Source organism: Peromyscus leucopus, chromosome 20, assembly GCF_004664715.2.
Source record: "Peromyscus leucopus breed LL Stock chromosome 20, UCI_PerLeu_2.1, whole genome shotgun sequence".
Lineage (NCBI taxonomy): Eukaryota > Metazoa > Chordata > Mammalia > Rodentia > Cricetidae > Peromyscus > Peromyscus leucopus.
This window is the reverse complement of record NC_051080.1, coordinates 51,297,876-51,324,760: the sequence shown is the minus strand read 5'-3', so window position 1 is coordinate 51,324,760 and position 26,885 is coordinate 51,297,876.

Genomic DNA, 26,885 nt, shown 5'->3' with positions numbered 1-26,885 from the left:
CCACATGGAAGTCCCCTACCTTTCATGACTCAAGGCCTCCTCACCAGATCTGTTCGGAACTGTTGGCCTGGCCTGCTGCACCCTATGGAGGCCATCTTGCTAAGCTCTACAGTTTTATCTGGGGCCATCCCGCTTTGCCTCCTGCACTGTAGGTACAATAGCCTCTTCTCTTTTCCTGGCACATTGAGGCTAATTTCCCACAGGACATCCCACCCTCCTGGAGTTATGGTAACTTCTCCCTAACAGTTCTTTCTGTTTATTACTTCAGTGAAGGGGAAAAAATGTGAAGAAGAAAACAACAACATCAAAAACCCTGAACCTGGAACACTCAGGCTGTGTGGAGTAGCCTCAAGCACATGGGCTCCCAAGTTGCCCATCAGCTCTTCCCCTTGAATGCTGAGACAAAGGGACAGTGGGGATGTGGAACCTAACAAAGACACCCAAATTAGAAATCAACTTTTCTTAAGATAAAGGGGCTTTTTCTCTTCTTGTATTTTGCAGAATACTTAAGTCCAGAGTATGGATACTGTACTGTCATTTTCTGCTGTCAGAGTCCTACTTGAATTGCTATCTATGATCTACATTCTAGCTGCATGTTAAAGAAAGAGAAAGAGAGGGGGGAGGAAGGAAGGAAGGAAGGAAGGGAGGAAGGAAGGAAGGAAGGAAAAAGAAGGAAGGAAGAAATGAAGAGAGAAAGAAAGAAATGGTGGTGATGGAAATAGTAATATATAACATAATGTATTGGTTTTTTTTAATACTTATATCATTATTATAAGTATCTGGGAGTGGTATCATAGAGGAAGTTCCAACATAGGATAAATTTCTAGCCTTTTTGTAAATTAAGACTTTTTTATAGCTTAGATATACTGATTCTCTGAGACTTACATATTTAAACCACATGAACAAATACTAAGACTTAGCCTGGTGAGTAATATATTTTTTTGTTGTTTAGTAGATTAGAACCTTGAATCATAGTTAGCTCACAAAAATCTTTGAGTAAGAGCTTTAAATAATTAAGTGAGGATATTTTTCTTTCTTTCTTTCTTTTTTTTTTTTTTTTTTTTTTTTTTTTTTTTTTTTTTAAATAGGGCCTTACAATGTAGCCCTGGTTAGCCTGGACCTTCCTATGTAGACCAAACTGGCCTAGAAGTCTATCTACACACCTCTGCCTCCAGAACACTGGGATTAAAGGTGTGCTTCACCAAGACCAGCAGGATTTGTCTTTAATTTATGATTAACAAATATCCTGGAAAAAGGAAGTACTATAATCCCTTTGTTAAGTAGAAGATTCTCCATTATTCTGAAGTCTTTATTCATCTCAAGTGCTATTGGGATTTGTGAATTTTCTGTTGCTTTTTGTTATTATAGCATTCTAATTGAACTGACATTGTCTGCTATTAATGTTGGGGAGATGGAACAAAATAGTGTGGACAAACTTGTTAAAGTAAGTGAACCTGTTGTAACAATGTATAGGACAGAGTTGGATGGGGTCCTTAAGGGCATCATCAGAGGACCAAATATTACTTATGCATTTAGAAAAGACTCTCTTCCTAGCCTATTTCTTGACTTTGGTTTTCTTTTAGGGAATCAACTGTATGTTTACTCCAAACAGAGCAATCATGCTTCTGACCAGCAGACAGAAGTAAGGACAGATGGATGGTGACATCCTTATTCATGACAATAGAAAAGATATTGTGCCACAGCATTTTCTCATAATGAAGAGCCTTTTTAGGTACCAGTATAAGATGGGAAAACTCACTTATCTGGGAAGCCATGGCTTGGAGTTTCTATTTCAATATAAAAATGAGATTTTTAATGGATAAGAGTCTCTTCTTAGGGTTCAGGCTTCTCCTCATCTGTGCATAGAACATTTTAGGATATACAATAATTTAGTCTCCATCAGTGATCAACAAGTATCTTCTTGAAGAAGGGAGCAACAGCTGTGATTGATACATGGAAACCATGAGCTTTCAAGAATGCTGAAGATAAAGATATTATTCAAGGACTCTGATTCTTTATCTTTCTTTGAAAGCAAGCCTCTTGAATGTATGGATTTTAGTTTTAAAGTCATGGAGGGTCCAGTTGTATGTGGATGCTTTCATTAATGACATATCTTATTAAATTTTTCATAAATTAAGTACAAATTATTAATATAAAAAGTTATAGCATGTCAAGAACTGAGCTTTCTTGTTACACAAACGCCTGGTATTGTAAGGAAAGATATTTGTAAGTGATTGTTTCTGTTTTTGTTTCTAGGAGTCACCTTATTGTTCATAACTCTTTTTCATTTGGAAGCAAGTAAGTTGGATATTTTAGTTCCCTTAAAGTAGACTGTGTATATGATCTGTTCCATCTACCTATCAGTCATAATCATCAATCTAGTTTGTATATACTGTTTTGTTTTAAATTTTAAGCATTTTTATTTTTAAAAAAAATATGTTGAGAAGTGAAGTCTAGATTTTACAAAATCAATCCAGGAAACAAGCCAAAACAAGAGCAAAAAAAAAAAAAAAATTGAAGAAACTACTGAAGTAATTTAAAGAAAGATTGTGAACTTTGTACAAAGTAAATCCAAACTGGGGCCCTCCTGCTGTAAATGTGCCAAGTTCTAGGCATAAAATGATAACTTAACTATTGTCGCTTACACTTAATAATGTGATATGGGACAATCATTTAATTTTTTCTTCTTATTGAAAATAGATTCCTTTCTCATACAGTATATTCTGATTTTAGTTTCCCCTCCCCCACTCCTCCCATTTCCTCCCCACCTCATCTCCCCTAGGGATCCACTCCCTTTTCTGTCTCTCATTAGGGAAAAAAAAAAAAACAGACTTCTAAGAGATAGCAACCAAACATGACTAAATAAAATATAATGAGATGAAGCAAAAACTATCATATTGAAGTTGGACAAGGCGACCAAACAAGAGAAGAAGAGTTCCAACAGCAGGCAAAGGAGTCAGAGACCCACTTGTTCTCACAGTCAAGAGTCCCATAAAAATCCTAAGCTAATAGCTGTAACATATACAAAGATGAGCTGGTGCAGACCCTGTGCTTGCTGCGTCTGTCTTTGTGAGCTCATAGGCCTTTTGCTTAGTTGATTTCCATAGTGGCTATATAAGTTTTCACATCCTCACCAGCATTAGCTGTTACTTGTGTTATCAATCTTAGATATTCTGACAGGTATAAAATGTAATATCAAAGTAGTTTGATTTGCATTTCCTTGTTGGGTAAGAATGGAGAACATTTCTTTAATTGTTTCTCAGCCATTTAAGATTCCGCTATTGAAAATTCTTTGGCTAGATCTGTATCCAAATTTTAGTTGGGTTACTGGGTATGTGTAGTTTCTTGAGTTCTTTTTATATTTCAGATATTAGTCCTCTATTGAATGTGGAGTTGGTAAAAAGATCTTTTCCCATTCTGTAAGCTTCTTCTTAGTCTGACTGATGGTGTCCTTTATATTACACAAGCTTTTCAGTTCCATGAGATCCCCTTTACTAATTTTGATCTTAGTGCCTGGTATTCTGTTCAGGAAGTTCTCTATAGTTCCAATGCATTCAAGGATAGTCCCCCACTTTCTCTTCTGTCAAGTTCAGTAGAACTGGGTTATATTGAGGTGTATGATCTACTTGGACTTGAGTTTTGTGCAGGGTGATAAATATCTGTTGAAACTTGCTATGTGTGTGTGGTCAGTTTTGGAGAAAGCTTCATGAGGTGCAAAGAAGAAGGCATATTCTTTTTTGTTTGAGTGAAATGTTCTATAAATATCTGATAGGTCCATTTGTCTTATAATATGTTAGCTCCAGTATTTCTGTTTAGTTGGTGAGAGTGGGATACTGAAGTGTCCACTACCAGTATGTGAGGGTTAATATGTGATTTAATGTAGAGTGGTGTTTCTTTTACAAACTTGGGTGCCCTTGTGTTTGGGGCATATATGTTAAGAATTGAAATATCATCTTGGTGGATTTTTCCTTTGATGTAGTGTCCTTCCTTATTTCTTTTGCTTAGTTTTGATTTGAAGTCTATTTTGTTAGGTATTAACATAGCTATACCAGCTTTCTTCTTAGCTTTCAATATATTTTCCAACTCTTTATCCTGAGGTAATATCTGTCCTTGATGTTGAGATGTGTTTTAGATGCAGAAGAAGACTGTATCCTGTTGCGGTAATGCCCGCGTTACCGATAACCGTTCACCATGTCTGAGCGAGGGGCTGCGGATTAAAAAATAGAGACAAGAGACAGCAAGTCATCTGCCATATCTGAAATGCTGAATGCCAAATGCCTTTTATTGAAAGAGGGAGGAAACCTTAAATACAGGCTTGCAGCACAATAGAGGATCCCTGGAGGGCAGAAGTTCCCTACCCAATGTTCTACATTCTTGCATCTAAGTTGTTTACACCAAATGCAGGATTTAGGGACAAAGAACCTCTGGTGAGCTCTCAGGTGATCATAGGTGAGAAGGAAACTGGCAGGGAATCTGAATAGGGAGGACTTCTTGTAGATGTATCCAACCATCTTATTAAATAAGAAACACAGAAACAATGTAAAAGAAAACCAAGAGGTCAGAACTTAGAGCTAAAATCTCACCCTTCCTCCTCCTGTCCCAGCTTCCTGAAAGAGAGCTATTTCCTGTGTGTAAGTCGTTTTTCTAGTCATTCTGCCTTCTCATTGGTTGTAAACCCAAACACGTGACTGCCTCGTCACTGTCTGAATGTACAGCCCCCTAGGTCTTAAAGGCATATGTCTCCAATGCAGGCTGTATCCCTGAACACACAGAGATCTATGGGATTAAAGGCGTGTACCACCACCGCCACACTCTGTCTATGGCTTTAATAGCTCTGACCCCTGGGCAACTTTATTTATTAACATACAATCAAAATCACATTTCAGTACAATTAGAATACCACCACATTTCCCCTTTTCTATTTTAATAAAAAGAAAAAAAGCAAAAGGTTATAACTAACAAAAGAAAAACTATATACAAAAGTACAATAACTATATACAATATATACAAGTAATAAATACCTAAACAGGTATTTGACAAATCAGAAAAAATAATTCCATCATCTATCCTATTTTGGTAAATCCAAGATGTATCTAATGCACTTTCTATCCTAATTAATTTTCAACTATAACTAACTAATCTTCAACCATAACTAACTAATCTTCAACTCCCTCAGAGACCCAAGAAGGGAATAATATTAGCTAACAAAAATAAAAACAGGAAGTGCATACAAGCAACTTCCAAAAAATTTGTGAGTTGACAGAAACAGCCAGCTGCCTGGGCAGTCACCTGAGGTTTCTCCACAGTGTTGGGGCATCATCTTCAGCCTATAGGCTTAGTGTATCTGACAGACTCATTTGTGATGTAGGATGTACACAAGGTCAACAGTTCAACCTCACATTGGGTGAGAGCAGTCCATGTACCAGAAACACCTGAATTCCACTAGTGTCCTGTCATGATTCAGGATTTTAAATTCTGGAAATTGTTGACAGTTTTTTAATTCAGCTGTCCATTCTTCTTGGCTGTGTATATATGGCTTCATCTCAGCATCCCCTTCTTCTCCACATCCCTCTATTAAATGCCAGTGTACTTTCGAGAGGCATGAACTTTCAGCTGCTGTTCCATTGCACAACAGAAGCCATCGGCCCTCTGCCTGTTAAGCTGCCTTCGAGGAAAAGGGCACCGTACCTTTTCTGGATTGCGAAGGCCATTTCAGGGATGGGGCCATATTGTCCTGGCTTCAGAAGATGCCTTTTGATAAAGCCATAACCACACTTGTTTTGGCAAGAATCAGTAGTCCTTTGTTTCGTGTTCTGTCTGTCCATTTTGTCCTGTTGATTCGAGGATACTTTGTTGTCCAGTGGCTAACTTTTGCCACAATGAACGTTGACTCCATATGCAGTTTCTTCAATGCCCATATTTTCTCTGAAGTAGATTGGTACTGCCAGGAGCTGACATGTCTCAAAAAAGAAAAATTTTCTAAGTTATTAAAACAATTTAAATGCCATATTCTGTAGATCTCTGAAGGGTTTGAAGATGACCTGTCTAAAACATCTCTGCTCAATTTTTAAAACATATCTAATATGACTACAAGTTCTATTGTAATGTCTAACTACTAACTTTCATTTCTTTATATCCTAATAGTTGGTAATAATAACATGCAAGGATCAGAAATTTGCATTACATTGTTAAATGAATGGTATGAATACAATTAGAAATATACATATAGCATTTTCTAACAATATCAATTTCAAATTTGTATACAATATAAAACAATCCAATCCAATGTAAAGTATTTAAAACTAGTAATTGTCTTTTTCTTTCCTTTCTTTCCTTTTTTTTAAAACAAGAACCTTAAATCTAATCTCCTTTGCTTAGCTTTTTCCTAACCATTGACAACAACTTGTAACCAACCCCACTAAATACTGAAAATTATCCCAGACCCAAAACCCATTAAAAAGACCAAAAAAACCACCCACCCCACGCCACCTCTTTGGGAATGTGGGCGTCGTATTCTTAAAATTGCTTCCTGCTGGGTATGGGTGAAGTTTTCTTTATCCTGAAAGAAAAATTTTAGGTTAATTGTCAAATTCTAGGAAAGGTAACTATATCCTTCATTATCCAGTCTGTGTATAATGCCAAAGTTCAGGGTTTATCTCAAGTCCTTATTCAAGTAGTCTTTGAGACTGGATCATCTCAGCTAGTCATCTCAAAATTGCTCTGAGCACCTTGTAGTTCAAAGCTGATCTGTGGATGATGTGTGTCAGCTTAATGATATTATTATTGTCCACGTGGAATTGTTGTTGTTGTGGGGTCCCATCTTCTTCCTGGAGACATCAGTTGATGTTAGGTCTGGCCGTGATTTCCTGCAGAAAACTGATAAGAGACTCGAACACAAAAACATATATATGCAGCTAGCCTTTTTTCTAGAATTAGTTAGTACTCTATATGACCATTCATATCTTAACAAAGTTTAAAATGTATATATATATATATATTAATCTTGTAAATTTTGATATAAAATTTATACTTTAAGAAAAGCTTAAAGAATCAGAATAGAATCAAAGAGTTGAGATTAGTAATAGAATAGTCCCTTAATTAATTTTGCTTTTGTCCTGTACCATAGCAGAAGATGGCTCTTTTATTCTGGCATGATACAGGGAGTTTGCATTTTCCTTTTAACAACATGCTTGAGTTTAAAGAAGGAGAGAGCCATTCTCCAACTCCAAAGTCAGCTTTAAATTTTAATTGAACTGGGACTATTAGAAAACCAATAGTGTTAAATCTTTAGAGAAAAGCAGAAACAAACATTTAAGAAGATATAAAATTTTTTTAGATTATATATACCCATACGCCGTTTCACTCTGTTTCCTGGGATAGATGATTTGTCCCTTTTCTTCAGTTGTCTCATTTGCCTTGTGTTTTTCAGATTCCTTAACCTTCATTCTCCTAAAAGACAAAAACAAAAACCTTTCCCCAAGACTAATTTTGGGGGATGTTTCCTTTTGGCAAGTTATTATCTGATTAAATGAAAAGGCATGTATTACTGGTACAAGTTAGTTTAAATTGGATGTTCATGCTGGTTGATGAACTATCACCTCCTCTAATTAAGAGGTCTCTCTTGTTCAAATCGAACCTTTATCAATTTTGATGGTACCCACAGCTTATCTTCTCCTGTAGAAACAAAAGCAAAACCTCGCCCCCAATGTAATACATACCCTGGTTTCCATTCTGAGGTCAGCACATCCTTAAAGTATATAGGCTGATTTAATTCTGTATTTTTTTTCTATTATCCAGTGCCTCTCTGCAGCTGTTGTTCCTTTCTCATTGGCATTCAGAAAATTCAAAGTTAGAAGAGCATTATGCAGTCTATTTCTGGGGGGTTTTGTTACCCATTTCTGTTTATTTAGCATATCCTTTAGAGTTCTGTTTGATCTTTCTATAACTGCTTGACCTGTAGGATTATGTGGTATGCCTGTAATATGCTTTATATTGTAATAAGCAAAAAACTGTTTCATTTTAACAGAGACATATGATGGAGCATTGTCAGTTTTGATTTGTGCAGGTATACCCATGATGGCCATAACTTCTAGCAAATGAGTTATTATAGAATCAGCTTTTTCAGAACTCAAAGCTGTTGCCCATTGAAATCCTGAATAAGTATCGATGGTGTGGTGTACATATTTCAGTTTTCCAAATTCTGCAAAGTGAAACACGTCCATCTGCCAGATTTCATTTCTCTGAGTACCCTTTGGGTTACATCCTGCTGGTAATGGCGTTTGATTGTAGAAGGAACAAGTAGGACATTTCTTTACTATTTCTTTGGCTTGTTGCCAGGTTATGGAAAAATCCTTTTTTAAACCTTTACTATTGACATGATGTTTTTTATGAAATTCTGTGGCCTCCAGCACATTTCCTATCAATAATTTATCAATCTCATCATTGCCTTGTGCTAGAGGGCCTGGCAGACCAGTATGGGATCGAATGTGAGTTATATATAAAGGATGATTCCTTTTCCTGATTGTATCTTGTAATTGAATAAATAGTGAAGTTAATTCTGAAGCATCAGGGATAAATTCTGCAGTCTCAATATGTAACACCACTCTTTCAGCATACTGAGAGTCAGTTACTATGTTGAGAGGTTCTGAAAAATCCATTAATACCAACAGAATAGCATACAATTCTGATTTTTGAACTGAATTATACGGACTTTGAACCACTTTACTTAAATTTTCTGATTTGTAACCTGCCTTTCCTTCTTGGTTGGCATCTGTATAAAATGTACGAACTCCAGATATGGGTTTTTGCCATACAATTCGAGGTAAGATCCAATCAGCTCTCTTTATAAGATCAATTCTATTGCTTTTGGGATATTTGCTGTTAATTTCTCCCAAAAAATTACTGCAAGCTCTTTGCCAAGGTTCACTTTCTGTCCATAATTTTTCAATGTCCTCCTTAGTTAATGCTAGGACAATTTCTGCTGGGTCTATGCCTGCTAATTGACAAAGTCTCAATTTTCCTTTGTAAATCAAGTCAGAGATTTTTTTCCACATAAGTTTTTAATTTTTTATTTGGTTTATTTATCATCATGCTCATCAGCCTCAACATTAATTGTTTCTCTAATCCAATCTTCCAAAGGTGCAGATCTTGCCCTTAATGGCCTGATTATTCTTTTGCATGCTGCATTCGCATTCTCAAAGGCCAAAGATTCAATTATTGCCTTACCAGCTTCTGAATCCGAGACCATTCTCTTTACTGCTGAAGTCAGTCTTTGTAAAAAAAATCTGTAAAAGACTCTTTTGGGCCTTGCATCACCTTTGTAAATGACTCAGATTTTTTTCCTGGTTCCTCAACTCTGTCCCATGCATTCAAGGCTGCCGTTCGACATAAAATTAGGGTTTGGACATCATATAAACATTGTGTTTGTACTGAAGCATATTGGCCTTCTCCAATAAGCTGATCCTGGCAAACTTGTATTCCTTTATCCCTCCATTGTTTTTCTATGTTTTTAGCCTCCTCCTTAAACCAGGTCAGAAATTGAAGTCTCTGGCTGGGTTCCAGAACACCCTGTGCAAGGTCCCACCAGTCCTGTGGTACAATCCTATTATATGTTGACCAAGAGTTTAACATTTGCTTTACATATGGGGAATGCATGCCATAAGATACTATTGCCTCCTTAAACCTTTTTAAATCCAACATTTCAATTGGAGCTCAAATATTTTAAGTAGCCATTTGATCAGGCATCTGCTGTACGGTTACAGGATAAATTAAGGGTGACTGTGTGAAAACAGGCTTTCTTTCTGTAACCTTATGATCCAGACTTGAAACAACTTCACTGTTAACTTCTTCTGTCTGAATTTTTACAGGTTTAACAAGTTCTTCTAAAGCTGTTATCCTGGCACTTAAATTGACTATCTTTTTAAATATTAAAATGAGGATTAGCATTGTGATAAACTGAATAATTCCACCAATACTAATCTTCTCATATAGTTGTTCCATTGCCAGACTGCCTAAAATTTCGAACAAAAACCAATTTTCTTCCAATGTACACATAAAACCCATTTTTTTTTAATGTGGAAAAAAATTCTCTTTTAGATAGTTTCCTTTAAAATATCTGATATGTTATGACTTACCAAATCTGCATAGAACAGTAGAAATCTGAGGGGATTTTCAAAACAGCCACCTAGTATCTGAGGTGTAAATCCAGAGAGAGAGAGAGAGAGAGAGAGAGAGAGAGAGAAAAGAGAGAGATAGCCAGCTAAAGTTTAAATGCAGCCACGTGTTCCCTCTTGTGCCGAGTCAAGGCTTGGTCTGGCTTCCTTAAGCTCCGACCACGTGCGTTGGCTTTACAGGCAGGGCCCTATTTGGCAGGGCAGGTCTGAGTTGTTTGTAACACCTGTAACACCGGCTTTAAACAAGCAGCTCACAGTTAGTCCAGTCTGAGGTCAAGCAGACCTAGACCCGGGCTAGGAAGCCGTCGCTCGGACTAAGAAGCCGACCACCGCCTGCTGCCTGCCGCCCTTGCGGGAAAGCGGACCTGCCGCCAAGCCAAGTGGTTTTTAATGGATTCTTGTCACGTTGGGCGCCAGATGTAGATGTATCCAGCCATCTTATTAAATAAGAAACACAGAAACAATGTAAAAGAGAAAGCCAAGAGGTCAGAACTCAGAGCTAAAATCTCACCCTTCCTCCTGCTGTCCCAGCTTCCCGAAAGAGACCTATTTCCTGTGTGTAAGTCATTTTTCTAGTCATTCTGCCTTCTCATTGGTTGTAAACCCAAATACGTGACTGCCTCGTCACTGTCTGAATGTACAGCCCCCTAGGTCTTAAAGGCATATGTCTCCAATGCAGGCTGTATCCCTGAACACACAGAGATCTATGGGATTAAAGGTGTGTGCCACCACCACCACCACCACCACCACCACCACCACCACCACCACCACACTCTGTCTATGGCTCTAATAGCTCTGACCCCCGGGCAACTTTATTCATTAACATACAATCAAAATCACATTTCAGTACAATTAGAATACCACCACAACTTTTGGTCAAGGTCGGCAAGCAAGGCGGCAGCCACTCACAGTCGGGGTTGGGTCCCACTTTTTGTTTTCTTTGACTTTTAAGGGGATTTATTAATTTCCTTCAATTTTTTTCTTCTGGACTTTGTAAAGGAATGTATTGATTTCCTCTTTGAGAACCTCTATCATCTTCATATAGTTGGTTTTAAGGTCTTTTTTCTTGTGTTTCAGCTATGTTGGTATATGCAGGACATGCTGTTGTAGAGTAGCTGGGCTCTAGTGTGGCCATATTGCCCTGGCTGTTATTTATTGTATTTTTATGTTGACGTATAGGCATTTGAGTTTGGGATAATTATAGGTCTAGGTGCTTGTATCTGCATTTGTCTTTGTTGGGTGGGTGTTTTGTTCCTTGGTTTCTGTTTCCTTTCTGGATTTTCAGAGAGTATAATGGTTGTATGATCCTTGTTTTTCTGGCCTGCTCAGGTTAAGTGTGTTTACAATGAATGCCTGCTGGTGTTGGAGGCTGGGATACTGGGATGAATTAGGCAAGAGAAGGTAGGAGGAGATCTTTGTGATCTCTTGGAAATAGTATCAAAGAGGAGATGGAGACCACAGCATGTTTCCTGCTATAGATCTGGGGATAAAACTGGGGGGATTGGATATCAGAAGCATTGGAGCAGTGTGGGTCTACCTTCAGCCTATTTGTTGACATAGGGGGAGAAGTGATGGATTCACAACATGCCCCCATGGTTGGGAGTGTTTGTGCATGCCCAGCGGACCTAGACACTTCCAACTAGCCAGTTCCAGGTCAAAATAGCTATTTCCGGGTCAAGGCCGTCTCTTGTGACCAGGACCCCATGGCTTTGCATGGTTGCATAAGAGCACGCAATGCAACCATGTGATCTGCTCATGCGTGGAGTAGCCACATCGACCTGTGTACCCTTTTGCCACCCAGCCTTTATAAGCCGGCACCATATTCCTGGCTTTCTTCTCTTTCTTCTTCTCCACACACGTGTCTCACCGAAGGCCTGAGCACTCGTCTGTCTCTTTTATCTTAATAAAACTCTTGTTAGTGGATTCTGTTGTATTTCGTGACATTTCCTCACAGGGTAAGAGCGCCACTAAATAACTAACAAGAAGCCCTTGGGGTAGAGGGGAGTACCTGTTGGGCTTGGGGTCTGGAACAAAGCAACAAGTTGGGGTAGAAATGTTAGAAGGGGAAGGTCTGTGGGATCCACAGGAGATGGGAGTGAGGAGAACAGGGAAGACTGCCAAGGATATTCTGCTAAGGAGCCTGGGGTGACACCAAGAGATTAGGTCTAAGGGAATAGAAAGAGAAGAGAAGTTTTGCAGACAGCCTACCTGGTTTTCTGGTAGGCTTGGCCTGTGGTTTTAGCACAGGGTACCTGCTGGAGTTGATGGCTGGGATACAGCTATGGAACTGGGGTTGGGATAGGTGATAAGTGAAATATTCCCTGGTAGTGGGTAACTCTACCAATACAGTAAGTCAGATCAGACCAAATTAATAAGTCCAGGTTTTAATGTAAGCAAAGCATTCCCACGTGGTCTTGGGAAAGGGGGAACCATGAGGCAAGTCTATGGGCCAGGACTTAAATACCCTGTATGTGTGTTCTTAAGCATCACAAGGGAGGAGCTGCCACTTGTCAGGCTTTTTCATGGGTGGGGTCTGGAGAGAGGTGGCACCTAGATGGAGCTTCCACCTAAACATCCCAGACTCCTTGGGTATATGGGTGCTGGTTCAAGTCTGACTACTTCCTGCAAGCATGGGACAACATGGGGAAGAGGAGTTGGGAGTCAGTGTGCTCACACTCAATGAGAGGTATGGTGAAGAAGCATTCAGTTAACTGTCATCCTGGTGACCTCAGGAATCTATTTCTTGAGGAGGCAGAGAAGGCAGGTTGCTAGGAGAAAAAAAAATGATTATTAACACTGGCCCTATGAATGAGGCTATCGGTAGGAAGAGGGAAGACTGTCAGTGTGGTGGGCCACAAGAATATATTATAGAGAGTCAGCTGTGAATTAAAGCTATACTTTGACCAGCCAAGGGTCTGTCGAAAGGCAAGCTATTTATCATGAATATTTGGTGTTATCCAGCTTTTAATATTTCTGCTGTCTTCCGCTATGAAATTCTTGCATGCCCAAATATTCCCAGACCAATTGGCAAACAGTTCAGCTCCTCAGACCTGCTGAATTTCTAGGTAACTAACTTCCCTGCAGAAGCCAGTACTTGGATAAGGTCACACAGGCAAAGACAAGCTGGCAGGAGATGCTTAGCTTTGTTTCTTGTGCTAATGAAGCTCAAATCATCCTCTCTCCTAGAGGCCTAGTGGTTCTCCAGAGCAATTGACTGAGAACAAAAGAGGTTTTTACATATCAAGGTGGTTGATAAAGGAATATCCTTGAGGAGGCAGAGAATCCTGTGGCCAGGGGAAGGAAAGATTGGCATTTTTCTATAAAGAGACAGAACGGCATGACCAGGGAGAAGAGAAGATCACAGAGGTAATGTAGATGGTAAGGCAGAACTCTTGAGGCAGGAATATAGAGCAAGCAGAGATGGAGGGAGAAGAAACAGAGGATGAAGATGAGGAGGAAAGCATAAGAGCTTAGTTGTTAGCAGGACTTTGAGGGATCAATTAAAAAAAAGGGGACAAAGAGGAACTGAGTGTCAGGACAGAACTGAAGCTATGGAGACAGTATTTCACCTCAGAGAAAGAAAGGAGATGGATAAGGAGCTTGGGGTGCATCTAGAGTTATTCCTGTAAGGATTCGGTCCTTAATCACGTCATCAGCCTTGATGGCGTCCCAGCCTAAAAAGCGGGTGGGCCCCTGCCCTGAATGCCTGATGGAGCTGTAGCTGTGTAGATAAAGTTTTGTCTTAGAGGAATAAAGTTAACAGACATAAGAGCATAATGTACGTAGATCTTTTTCACTCAGATATCCCATGCCAGATGTAGCATAATCCCCGGACCCCTGGGTGATCCATATGTCAGAACGAATGGAATGGAGATGTGCTCTGGTTGTACAGGCAAGGCTGAATGAGCCAGACAAAAGAATAGATACTCCCTTGAGTCTGGAGCGGTGGTACCAGCACTGATGTCCCAGGAGCTTGGGGGATGGCACACTAAATCAGGGGATGATGTGTTCCAGGAGTACTTGAGCCACCACTGATGGGTTCACAACATGCCCCCACAGTTGGGCATGTTTGCGCATGCCCAGTGGACCTGGACACTTCCGCCTAGCCAGTTCCATGTCAAAATAGCCATTTCCGGGTCAAGGTATCTTACATGACCAGGATCCTGTGACTTTACATTGTTTCGTAAAGACTTTACATGTGATTTGTGCATGCGTGGAGTAGTTACATCGACCTGTGTACATGTGCACTGCCCAGCCTTTATAAGCCGGCGCCATATTCAAGGCTTTTTCTCTCTCTTCTTCTTCTTCTTCTTCTCTACACACGTGTCTTCCACAGGCCTGGGCACTCTCTGTCCCTTTTATCTTAATAAAACTCTTATTAGCGGATTCTGTAGTGTTTCATGACATTTCCTCACAGGGTAAGAACCCCACAAAATAACTAACAACTACATCTGCTGTTTCCCTAGAAGTGGGAATGTGAGTCAACCTGTCAATACTCGCCCGGTTGGTATCCTCCAAGCTGGTGCAGGGACAGGTAAATCTGGATGGCCCCCTTCAGGTTGGCCTTGGCACAAGTCTGGTAGGACAAATGGACCTGTAAAGCACACTCGAAGATGGATGGGGTCAAAGGGAGGCTCTAGAGACTGATTTTAGTTTCCACCAGGCCAGATTTCTTGATTCAGTGGCAGAACTCTTTTCCAGGAACGTGCAAGCATCTGTAAAACAGCTGAAACAGATTTACATCTTGGTGACACAGCAAAAAGCCTCTATGCAGTCCTAAAATCTGGGACCAGTAAAATCCACAGAAATTTAAGAACTTTTGAAAACTGTTTGCAGTCTCTGGGCCGGGGGCAGGGAGGCTGTTAAACTGGTAAGGCTATCAGTACCCTAGTCATAAAAAGCCATCAGATCTGAGAAGGATGAACAAATGAGGAGAAGCGAGACAGCTTTCTAGTTATCTAGGCAGTCTCAGATTTCTCTGTGGTTGTTAGGGGACAAAAGTCCCAGTATTCAGCTGCCAAGCCCAGACTTTCCTGTGGGGTAGGAATTTGGGGAGAAAGACCTACCTTGTCTTGGCAAAGTGGGGGTAATCAGTTCCCCAGTATCCTGCTTGTTCACAGTCTGGACAGGGTGTTGGCACAACAGTTAAGGTGCAAAGCAGTTATCTGCTCCATGGCTAGCTTTGCTACATTTAAAACAGGCATCCAGGTAGAAGTTCTTCTGTGACCATTCATCTTCCTTGGAGATACAGGATGCTGCCACATGCTGGCATGTCTCTATTATGAGAAGCTTTATTATTAAAATGCCATATTCTCAGATCTCCGAAGCATTTGAGGATCAGGGTATACTTATCTGTTAGTTATATCTGAAATAGACAAATGTTGTTTAGGCTTAACTTTGCAAACATGTAAATCTAGATATATACTTTACCCAATTAGCTACAGCTTACCAATGTTAGTAAAAAGTAAGAAGATTAGGAGGAATATCTTAGTAATCATATTCTGTGGAAGGCAAAACCAAGTTTTAACATTGTAAACAATTTAGTGTTTTTAAAATCAATAATGAAGGGAATACTCTTACATTACAAAATCTGGCTGTCAGCAAGATACATCCCTGCACATGAATGCTCCATGGCTAGCTTTGCTACTATAACTTTGCTGTTATAAATTTAAAATGGCATGGTGGACTCACATGGAGGATTTTATTGGGGGGAAGGGAGAAGGAGGAGGCACAGGGTGGCCTCTGGAAATGAGAAGCCACAGGAGGAGAAGAAGAGGAGGAAGAGGAAGAGAGAGAAAGCAGGCAGAAGTCTAGGAGAGAAGAAAAGAAGGAAAGCGGGCGGGGTCCCACCTTTTAAAGGGACAGAGACTATGCAGCAATGAGCACATGACGTTGTCAGGACCCTGAGTGGGCCAAGGGACTGCCTGTGTACTGGTGAGCACATGCACGCAGGGATGTCGCACCCTGTCAGGTCCCCCAGGGGCAGGCTAGGCATGCTTGAATGCCAACAGGTGAGCTTTAATACCTCAGCAAACCAACACTGTTTTAAATCCTATCTTTTATAAACCTTGTTTTTATTACAGGACAGGAATTATACAGAAAAGTATGTTGGAGACCTAACATCTCCTTGGTGGGGCCACTTCATGTGGTCACCTTTATTTAAGATGGCGGTGAAGTCATATGACCTCTCTCTCTTTAACCTTAGCCAAGTGGTGGCTGTCCACATGGCTGCCAGTACTTAATTAGGGTAGTGGCAGACCACATGTTGTTTTCCAGAGCAGTTCCAATTCGGAGTTACAAGTTTTACAGATTTTAAACCATACCCAATTCCTTAGCTGTTTTCCATTATAATAAGCTAGAACAGCATAAAATAACTTTCTCTGTCGTCACACTCTGAGCTCAGGCCGCTAGTTGTAGTAAGAGCTGAGCGATTAGCAAAACACGTGGGACTCGCAAAACCCAGGCATCCAAGACCAGTTAAAAACAAGCGCGCAGTGGCCACATCACTTACACAGAAGAAAACATACAGGCACGGACCCACCCAGCCATACAAAGGAGATAGCGCATTTTTAACAGAAAGAGAAACAAAACTTTCTGTGGGGAAGGCATGTCATTCGTGCGGGGGTGTTGTCAGTCAGGTGCCAGAATGCACCGGAGTCCAGAGAAGACCGCACTGAGGGCGTGGGGTGAGGGGAGTGAAAACCAGAGCAGCAGCAGGCTGCCCAGATGAGCGAGCTGGAACAGCAAGTGGAGGATTTGGAAAAAGATTTTATTGGGGAAAGGAAGGTGTAGCAGAATTTACTGATGGAGAACGGATTTGTTAAGGGTGGAGCGAGCAGGTAGAATTTTAGCGAGGTATGGGGGAGGAAAAGGGGGAACAGACCAATGGGAGCAGTTGGCAGAGGGGGAGGGGCAAGAGCCAGGTGCTGGGCTTGAAGCCATGAGGTCTCCAGCTGCCATTTACATGTCGTAACAAACAGAAGAATGAGACATTTAAACAGAAGAATGAGACATACCCAGTCAAAGTGGGAGAGCAGCCAGGAATGGGGGCAGGGAGAGGGAAGAGTGGAAATGCAAGGCTCAAGAATCCAAGATGAATTGGGGAATATTTTGTAAAAGACACCCCAAGGGTGTTTGAGGATCTGGCTTAGACTCGCAGCTATCCATTTCACAAGTTTGTGCCAGAACCCGAAGTCTAAAGCAGTGCCATAAGCTTTTTGGTTCATGTGAGCAAAGAAAGATCTAAAGCCTGAAGGTCCTGGCATTTCAGGCATCTATCGAGGATTAGATTGAGTGGGAATGGGTTGAGGTTGCCCACTGAGGATTGGCCGCATCTTGGCAGAGTACCCCAAAATTAGGAGGGGTACTGGACCTCTAAAGGCAGTGACTTGGAATGGGCAATTTACTGGCGAGAAGCTGATTCAATCTGGCAGAGAGCAAGTGTGGGAGAGGAGTGTTTTCCCATGGGGTCAGGGGCTGACAGGGAAAAGCTCAGCTCCTCCCGGACCAACACACCAGATGATAAGTAAAATATCACAATATTGGGCTTCTACACTGATGAAATAAATCAGATCAGGTCAAATTAAAGTCCAGGTTTTAATCTGAGCAAAGCATTCCTGGGTGGTCTTGAGAAAGAGGTGGTCACAATGGGAAACCACAAGGCAAGTCTGTAGCTGGGTCTAAAATACCCTTTAGGCATGGTCTTGAGCATCTCAGGGAGAAGAGATGTACTCAGTTCACGAAACCCTCAGAGACCACCAGGGAACCGGTTTCTGATGCAAGCACATAAAGGGTCCTTTTTTTCAGGTTCAACCAAGGCCACCACATGGCAGATGGAAGGAAATGTGGCAGTGACTGTAGGAATATGGGGCAAGGTGATTTTATGAAACTATTGGTCTTGACTTTGGGTGTGAAACCACATTTGAAACCATTGGGTTAGACTTTTGGCAGGGAACCACAACCCGCTGAATAGGATTATCTGGACTGCTCAGCAGGATTATGTAGATATCTTCAAGGACCATAAACCACAGACAGGATGTCTGCAGTAGGATACTGCTCTGTATCCCTTCCAGTTATCATGGCACATTCCTGAGGTCCTTCCTGGAACTGAGTACAACAGGTGGTGTGAGATGGTGGCCCTTTCCCTAAAATGGAGCCTATAAAGTTAAGTCTAGACCTTCACAGAGCCTCCACTTGTCCGGCTTCCTCAGGGGTGGGGTCTGGGGAGAGGTACCACCAAGGTGAGGCTTCCACCTAAACGGTAGGAGGGGATGGTGTGAGGGATCCACAGATATTGGCAAGCCAGGAGGAAGATTACAGTTGATGTTCTGTTGCAGCACTTCGGCGGGGTAGTGGGGGTAGGGTCGGGGATGGGGTGGGGGTGGGGGCTGAAGGGGAGGAGGGAGTGGTGAGGGTCTTCAGTTAGCTTACTTGTTTCCCTGTTTTGCTTAGCTGGTGTATTCCCAATGAATTACTGCTGGTGTTGGAGGCTGGGATGACGGGATGGCTTGGCAGAGGGAAAGTTAGGGCAAAAGATCTTTGTGCACCCTTGGAGATGGGGTGGGAGAGAGAGAGAGGAAAGCAATGGGTGGGGTTTCCTGCTACAGAGTTGAGGGGTGGGGGGAGTTGGATCTCAGGAGCAGTGGGAGAGGTCTACCTTCAGCCTACTTGTTGCCCTAGGAGGAGCAGCCCTCGGATTAGCAGGAGGTGCCTGCTGGGGTTGGAGTCTGGGGCAAAGCAACAAGCTGGGGAGGAAGGTTGGAAGGAGAAGATCTGTGGGATCCACAGGAGATGGGGGTGGGGCAGGGAAGTTTGCCAAAGATGTTCTGCTGCCGAGCTAGGAATCAGACTGGGATATTGATCTGGGGGAAAAGAGAGAGAGGAGCCGGTCTGCAGAGAGTATACCAGGTTTTCTGTTGATTGTGGATTATAATGGCTGCTTGGATACATACTAGCTATTGCTGAACTGTGCTCTAGATTTTAAGAGCAATCGTTACAGAAAATGATGTGCCAGATATTTCTTTGAATCCTATTATACTGTTTATGAGTGTATCTTCAGTCTTTAAGTTATTTTAGAGTTTTATTTGCCTTTTCTCAGTGGTCTATAGCCTGAGTCTGAGACGTCTAATGTGAATGATAAATTCATTTTGACCTTGAACAAAGTCAGCGCCAAATCGTAAGACCGAGTTTCTATTTTCAAGTCTAAACTTTGTTCACAAAACAACAAAATTCTCTGCAAATGATAAGCTGCAAGAAGTGAATATGTCAGTAGTTTTCTATCTATTTTTTGTCTCACTCTAGGTAGTTTATGCATTATGATTGCAGAGTATTCTTGTATTTGAAAAGACCTTCAGGGAAGCCAGATTGTGACAGAACTTCAATCTGTCTGCATATCAGCAATTTAATTATTTCAAAAAAGCTTTGTTTGCATAGTCTTAAATAATTTATTTAAATGAAATATGCAATGTATATAAATATAAAAATAAATGAAAAGTACAAATATGCATTATCTTTCTTTTCTTTTAGAATTTACATTTAAAGCATAACAAAATACCTGTTCATTGGGTCTCACACCATCCCTCAGCAAGGATCCCACTTATAGCAGCAATTCTTTTCAGTACATGATTTACTGCTTATCTTAACTAAGGATTTAAACTCAGTATTAAGTGCATAAATTGATTCTGCAACCATAATGAAGAATAAGAGGGGAAGTCTGATGGAGATATTTTATCTTCTTTTAATTTATTAAAATATTTTGGCGATGTAGGTTGAAGCTAGAATTTCATGCTTGCTAGGCTCACCTTTATTTAAGACTTTTGTCAAATGCAGCTATTTTTCTTTAGCATACAATTAAGTGAGGTGGACCTAAGGAGGCCTAGTATTGGAAGAGTGACACTGTTAATGTTTAGAAAATAAGTGAATAAAAATATAACAAGTAGTTTCCAGCTGTGTAAAATTTATTATGAGGTCTTCATGAGGTATGTGCTAATTTTTTTTTTAATAGCTAACATTGAAATGTAGTAGAAAAGGTAAAAACAATGACTAGATTTAAAGACGCGCGCGTGTGTGTGTGTGTGTGTGTGTGTGTGTGTGTGTGTGTGTGTGTGCAGGAATGCTTGTTTGCCTATGTACATGTCTTCTGACTGATCTCAGGTTTACTAACTGTAGAATATAACTTGTTTTATTCACTTTTCACTGGGTGTAGAAGGAGACTAGGCTGTGCATGATTGGGCAATGCTATTATACAACACCAATAAATATATTTCAATATGGTATGTATAATTTGTTTCTAAAGCCCACATTAATAAAAAGGCTAAGGGGATGAAAAGATATGTGAAGTGCTTTACCATGCAAAAAAGAAAATTAAGTGTCAGGCTTTAATATTTAAATTGCTAAACGTTACTCATATATTTAGAAGTTGGGACTTGCTTATAATTTTATGTTCAATTTAGGGCTATATGTGATGCTATTTTTCAATATCATTGAAATGCACTTTTCAATAGAACAATGTCTGTCTTAAGAGTGTTTTATTTGGTTTCATTTGTAATGAGGAAAAATGAGAAACAAGGTGGTTATTTGTCATCACAACGTATTATGGAGGTAGACAGAGCGAGGTAATCTTTTCTAACATGTGGAGGAAGAGTGGAGAGCGCCTGGCACCTTTCCTGGGTAGGGAGTTTGTCTTTGTGGATTATCCGCTTCACACAGGAGCACATCAACCCGCTTTCAAATCTGCCTTCTCTTCATATCAGCTAACCAGTAGGGATCCCAGTCTATCCCACAGAGTCACAGGAAGAAGTTCCCTAAGTGTCCCACACTTCCTCTCCCATCTACATACCATTTTCTTCACATTCATACCATGTGCCTTTGAGAGGAGACATGGACTTCATTTGGAAGTGAATTTTATACAAACATCAGGACTCACATCCATAGACAGCACTAAAATTGTAGAATTATAAATTTGCTAAGAATTTCTTAACATGAGTAGAAAATTTAATCTGAAAGATCTTAATAAGACTTACATAGTTCAGTAAGGTAAGAGTACTTTATATTTTTATCATTTCAGAAAAGGTTTAATAGCTTTCTTCTCTGTTCCTTTACACTGGATGAGAGTGAACTCAATGGCAACTGTAGATTTTTGCTACCTGGTGACCAAACAATAAACAAATAAGGAATGCAGTCCATCTTCAGCCAGGTGTTACACTAGTCTTGACATTTCTGCTTCAGAGAATTCATATCCATGGTTCTCCTTTAAGAATTTTAAAGAACAGAGTATGGTCACTGGTAGGTTGCCCATTCTCTGATGGATGGCTCCACAGCCATGTACACACAGGCCTGGGCAGCATTAATTGGACTCTGTGGAATAGAGGCAGAGGCAAGGACAGAGGCAGAGGCATGAAAGGACATAAACTTGGAAGTGGATATGTCTGGTTAGGTGGAAAGAGGGATGGGAGGGTTGACATGATCAAAATATATCATACACATAATGAAATTCTCAAGAATAGATATGTGTTATTTAAAAAGACACAAAAGCCTGGCGGTGGTGGTGTATGCCTTTAATCCCAGCACTTGGGAGGCAGAGGCAGATGGATCTCTGTGAGTTCAAGGCCAGCCTGGGGTACAGAGTGAGTTCCAGGAAAGGTGCAAAGCTACACAGAGAAACCTTGCCTTGAAAAACCAAAAAAAAAAAAAAAAAAAAAAAAAGACATGAAAGTAATTTTATTGAATTTGTGCTTATGGTTAAGTTTAAAATACACCTATATTTCAAAAAAAAAATTATTATCCAGTAGTCACTTCTCCTTGGCCAGTTATGGCACTCAGTGACTTAAAGAGCAGAAGTCTCATATCTCACGGTTTTAAAATCCTCTAGGCCATAATTTATTAGAACGTGCCATATGTATCATTTATTTCCCTATTGATGCTTTTATCACCTTTATCACCTCTTCGGTTATGTTGTGTCTTGGCACAGGTGTGTGGATTCATGCAGATCCATGGAAAGAAAACTCAGAGGCACCTTAAGAATGAATTTAGACTTTCCAGGCTGCAGGGGGATCCAGTCTCTAAGGACTGAAATACTTTCTCTTCACCCAGGGCATTTTTATTTTTCTCTATATTTACAGTTTAGCCAGTTGATTTCCATATGTTCAAAACAACCTGAAAGAAGTTCCCAAAAATACAATGCCAAGCGCAAATTCCTCGATTCATCAGGTATTGCAGTTTTCCGGGTTTCCTAAACCAAGTTTTGCATAGGCCTTTGTATCCTAGGGAGACTCTGAGACAAGACTCACATAGGGCAACAAGAGAAACAAAAGGTGTCTGCTAAACAAAAGGTGGATTAGGGCCAGGTGTTACTCTCTGGAGCTCAGGTCAGGTGAAGCCCAGGGGGAGGGCAGCCACACTGCTGTATTTTACAATAGTTTATTTTTACATTTTTACTTCTATGTATGTGTGCCTATGTGCACATACATACAGGTACCTGTGGAAGCCAGAAGAGGGTTTCAAATTTCCTAAGACTGGAGTCACAGGTAGTTGTGTGCAACTGCATGTGGGTTCTGGGAACTGAACTCGGGTCCTCAGCAAGAACATTGCTCATTCTTAATTCTTGAGCTGTCTCCAGAGCCTTGGTTCTGCTGTGATTTAGAAAGAGCTTACTGATCCTCTCGGGGAATCTGTCTTTGTCAGCAGAGCTTGTAGAAGTGAGTAGATCCCTACGACTTCAGGACATTCTCTCTAACCATTGTCCCGCAACTGCTGACTACTTCATTGCCACTTACCCCACCCTGTCTATTTGGCTGGGAGGCCCTTGTACTACTTCTTTTGTGTTCTAGTTTGAACTTGCTTCCTGACTTTGAGGGACACACCAGGAACTTTTCTCAGTTGGGCAGAGGCATATGTATTTCTAAGGAGTACCCTAGAAGGAAAGAGGTATAGTCAAAATGCTAAACGGTCTTATTAATAAAAACCCGGAGCCAGATAGGGGGGGTTAACACCTGAGAGATCAGAGGAATAGGAAAAGTCACAGCTAACCTCACCTCACCAACTCCGCAGCTTCCAAAGAGACCTAGTTCCTGTATACCCACGCCTCTATTCCTTTCTGTTCTGCTAACTCCTTTCCTTTCTACATTCAGCTACATCACTTCCTCTTCCTGCCCAGCTCTGTCACTTCCTGTCTTGTCTGTACAGACCTCCAGACCTTTATGGTTAGTGCTGGGATTAAAGGTGTGTACCACCACGTGTGGCTCTGTTCCCTTGAACTCACAGAGATCCAGAGAGTTCTCTGCCTTCTGAGTGATAGGATTAAAGGCATGTGCTACCATTGCCTGACTTCTGTGTTTAATATAGTGGCTGGCTTTTTCCTCTGATCCTCAGATAAACTTTATTGGGAGACACAGATAAAATATCACCACAAAGAGGGCCTTAGAAAACAAAGCAGAACATCCCTTGATGTTCATTTCCTTCTGAAAGTATCTTTTGAAAATGGCTGCACATCTGAGGGTAAGATGACAGAATTCCATCCCTGCACACTACTAATCCATCACATGGTGTGTTGTTTTCATCAAACATACATATAAAATGTGGGCATCAATGTCACTCGTTTTATTAATTTTACTTCATTTAAAAAGTAATTTTATTTAATTTAAAAATTCTTCAATGCATTGTGTGTGCGCCTGTGTGCATGCATCATACACATATGCATGTCATAGTGCATGTTAGAATTCTATCCTTACTCCAGCTGCATGACCGCCCATGCGCAGTTCAGGAGTTAAGTAAAGGGTCTTGCATCTTACATCATGGCAAGCACTGGTGCTATGTGCACGCGCGCGGTGTGGTCAAGCAGTCAGTGCATGGTGTAGCTCAATAAGCCCACCTGTGCATGTTCAACAGGAACTCTTAAAAAGCTGGACGCAGACCCCACCCTCTCTCTCTGTTCTTTTCTGTTTCTTTCCCCACCATCTATCCCCCTCTCTACACAGGCTCCTTTCCCAGGCCTGGTTCTCCTGTACTGCCCTCACCCCTCTTCCTCCTAATAAAGCTCTGAAACTGATACTGGGTTGTCATGACCATGACCTTTCTGCACCAGTAACCAGCGCTGCTTATCATTTCAGTACATCCATGGAAGTCAGGAGATGGCTTGCTCAAGCCAGTTCTTTCCTTCTGTCCTGTGGATCCCAGATATGGAAAATGGGTTGTGAGGTGTGGTGTCAAGTACTTTTACCTGCTGAACTATCTCACAGGTTCTCCTCATTATTTTAAAATTCAAGATTTTTCTGCCTATGGTTATACAAGATAGTCAAAGGAATATCTATGTTAGTGATACAGCTTTATTTTTTCCCCTCATCATGTATGCTCTCTCATGCTTGCAATACAAACTTTCCTTTGAGCTCTTTCCTTCTTGTGTCACCAAGAGGGTCGGGGACACTAAAATCAAGGACTTTGTGTCCCCATGTGACTACTGCTTCCTGGAGAAGAAAAGAGACAATATTTCTCAAAGTTTGGCTTCTGTTCCTAGATGATAGGCCCTCCATCAGTCCCTTGTCTGACTTTCGTTGGAGAATCCTCTGCTTCAGATCTGGCCACTGCTCTCTACTGCTGGATGCTACCCTTCTGAGCTTCCTTGTCAACTTATTTCCTCTGCTCCAGAGATAAAAGTCAGCATTAAATGCCAGTGCATTATCCAGGCTAGCCCAACCCCAAGTCTTTGGATCTCTCAGAGCGAAGAGTTAGAGCAGCTCATATTCTATGAGGAAGGATCCAGTCAGTAAAGAGTGAATGATTCATAGTGTTGAATGACTTCCATAGGTTGAATCAGCTTTGTCCTACTTTAAAGTTCTTGGCCAGATGTGCAATTGCTGGCAGTATAGTCACTGAAGTAAGAACTACAGGAATTGTGCCAACCTGGAGGATGCTGTCCAGTTAGGCTCTCTGACTTGTGATTGTGCTGCCACTGTTTTATTAATCAAAGCTCGCTCAGTCAGCACTCTCTCCTGCCAGCCTTTGCTTCAACACAATCTGACAGTTATTAAATGTATTTCAAAGTAAAGGTGTTTTTTGCTTTATTGGGTTAGCCCATAGTTCTTTGCCCACCATCAAAGGCACTTTACTCATATCTCAACCAACAGTTATGTCATTGATATATAATGTTTCTTCAATATTTTATAATTTACATTTTCCTATTTCTTTGTATTAAAAGGATTATCCAAGGAATCAAGCTACATGCCATTTTTTATTATTAAGAAAATTTCTATTAATTTTACATACCAACCATAGATACTCCCCCCCCCCTCAACCCACCTCTCATTCCCACCTCTCCTCCAAGGCAAGGCCTCCCATGGGGAGTCAGCAGAGCCTGGTATAATCCCTTGAGGCAGATCCAAGGCCCTCCCTCTGCACCAAGGCTGTGCAAGGTGCACCACCATAGGCACTGGGCTCCAAAAAACCCACTCATTCACCAGCGATGGATCCTGATCCCACTTCCAGGGGTCCCCTTAAGCAGGTCAAGCTATACAACTGTCTTGCCTGTGCAGAGGGCCTATTCCAGTCCCATGGAGACTCCACAGCTGTTGGTCTAAAGTTCATGAGTTCCCATTAGTTTGGTTTGGTTGTCTCTGTATGATTCCCCATCATGATCTTGATGCCCCTCGCTCATAGAATCCCTCCTCTAGCTTTTCGACTGGACTCCTGGAGCTCAGCTTGGTGCTTGGCTGTGGATCTCTGCATCTGCTTCCATCAGTTACTGGATGAAGGCTCTATGATGACAGTTAAGATATTCACCAATCTGATTACCGGGCTAGGCCAGTTCAGACACCCTCTCTACTGTTGCTAGTAGTCTAAGTTGGGGTCATCCTTGTGGATTCCTGGGAACTTCTCTAGCACCCTGTTTCTCTCTATCCCCATGATATCTCCCTCTATCATGATATCTCTTTCCTTGCTCTCCCACTCTGACCCTGTTCCAGCTTGACCTTCCTGCCTGTTCTGTTATGTTCTTATCCCCCTTCCCCCACCTTCCATTGTCTCCCCCAACCCCAGTTTACTCATGGAGATATCATCTATTTCCCTTTCCCTGGGAGATCCATGCATCCCTCTTAGGGTTCTCCTTGTTAGCTAGCTTCTCTGGAGCTGTGGGTTGTAGTCTGGTTATCCTTTGTGTTACATCTAATATTCACCTATGAGTGAGTACATACCATGTTTGTCCTTCTGAGTCTGGGTTACCTCACTCAGGATGATGGAACATGAATCTTAAATGGTCTTATAATAAAAAAAAAAAAACAAACAAAAACCCAGAGCCAAATATTGGGGTGAAAGCTGAAAGATCAGAGAAGCAGAACAAGCCAGCCACAAGACAAGCTCTTACCTCTAGGAAATCCTCAGTCTCAAGACAGTGAGTTCCTGTTTCCTCACACCTTATATACCTTTTTCTGCCCTGCCATCTTACTTCCTGGGATTAAAGGCATGTGTGCTTCCCAAGCAAAGGCATAAAGTCACAAGTGTTGGGATTAAAGGTGTGTGCCACCATGCCTGGCTCTGTTCCCAGTGTGGCCTTGAACTCACAGAGATCCAAATGGGTCTCTGTCTCCCAGAGATAGGATTCAGGGTGTGTGCCACCACATCTGGCCTCTATGTCTAATCTAGTGACTGGCTCTGTCCTCTGATCCCCAGATAAGTTTTATTGGGGTGCACAATATATCACCACAGGATGACATTTTCTAGTTCCAT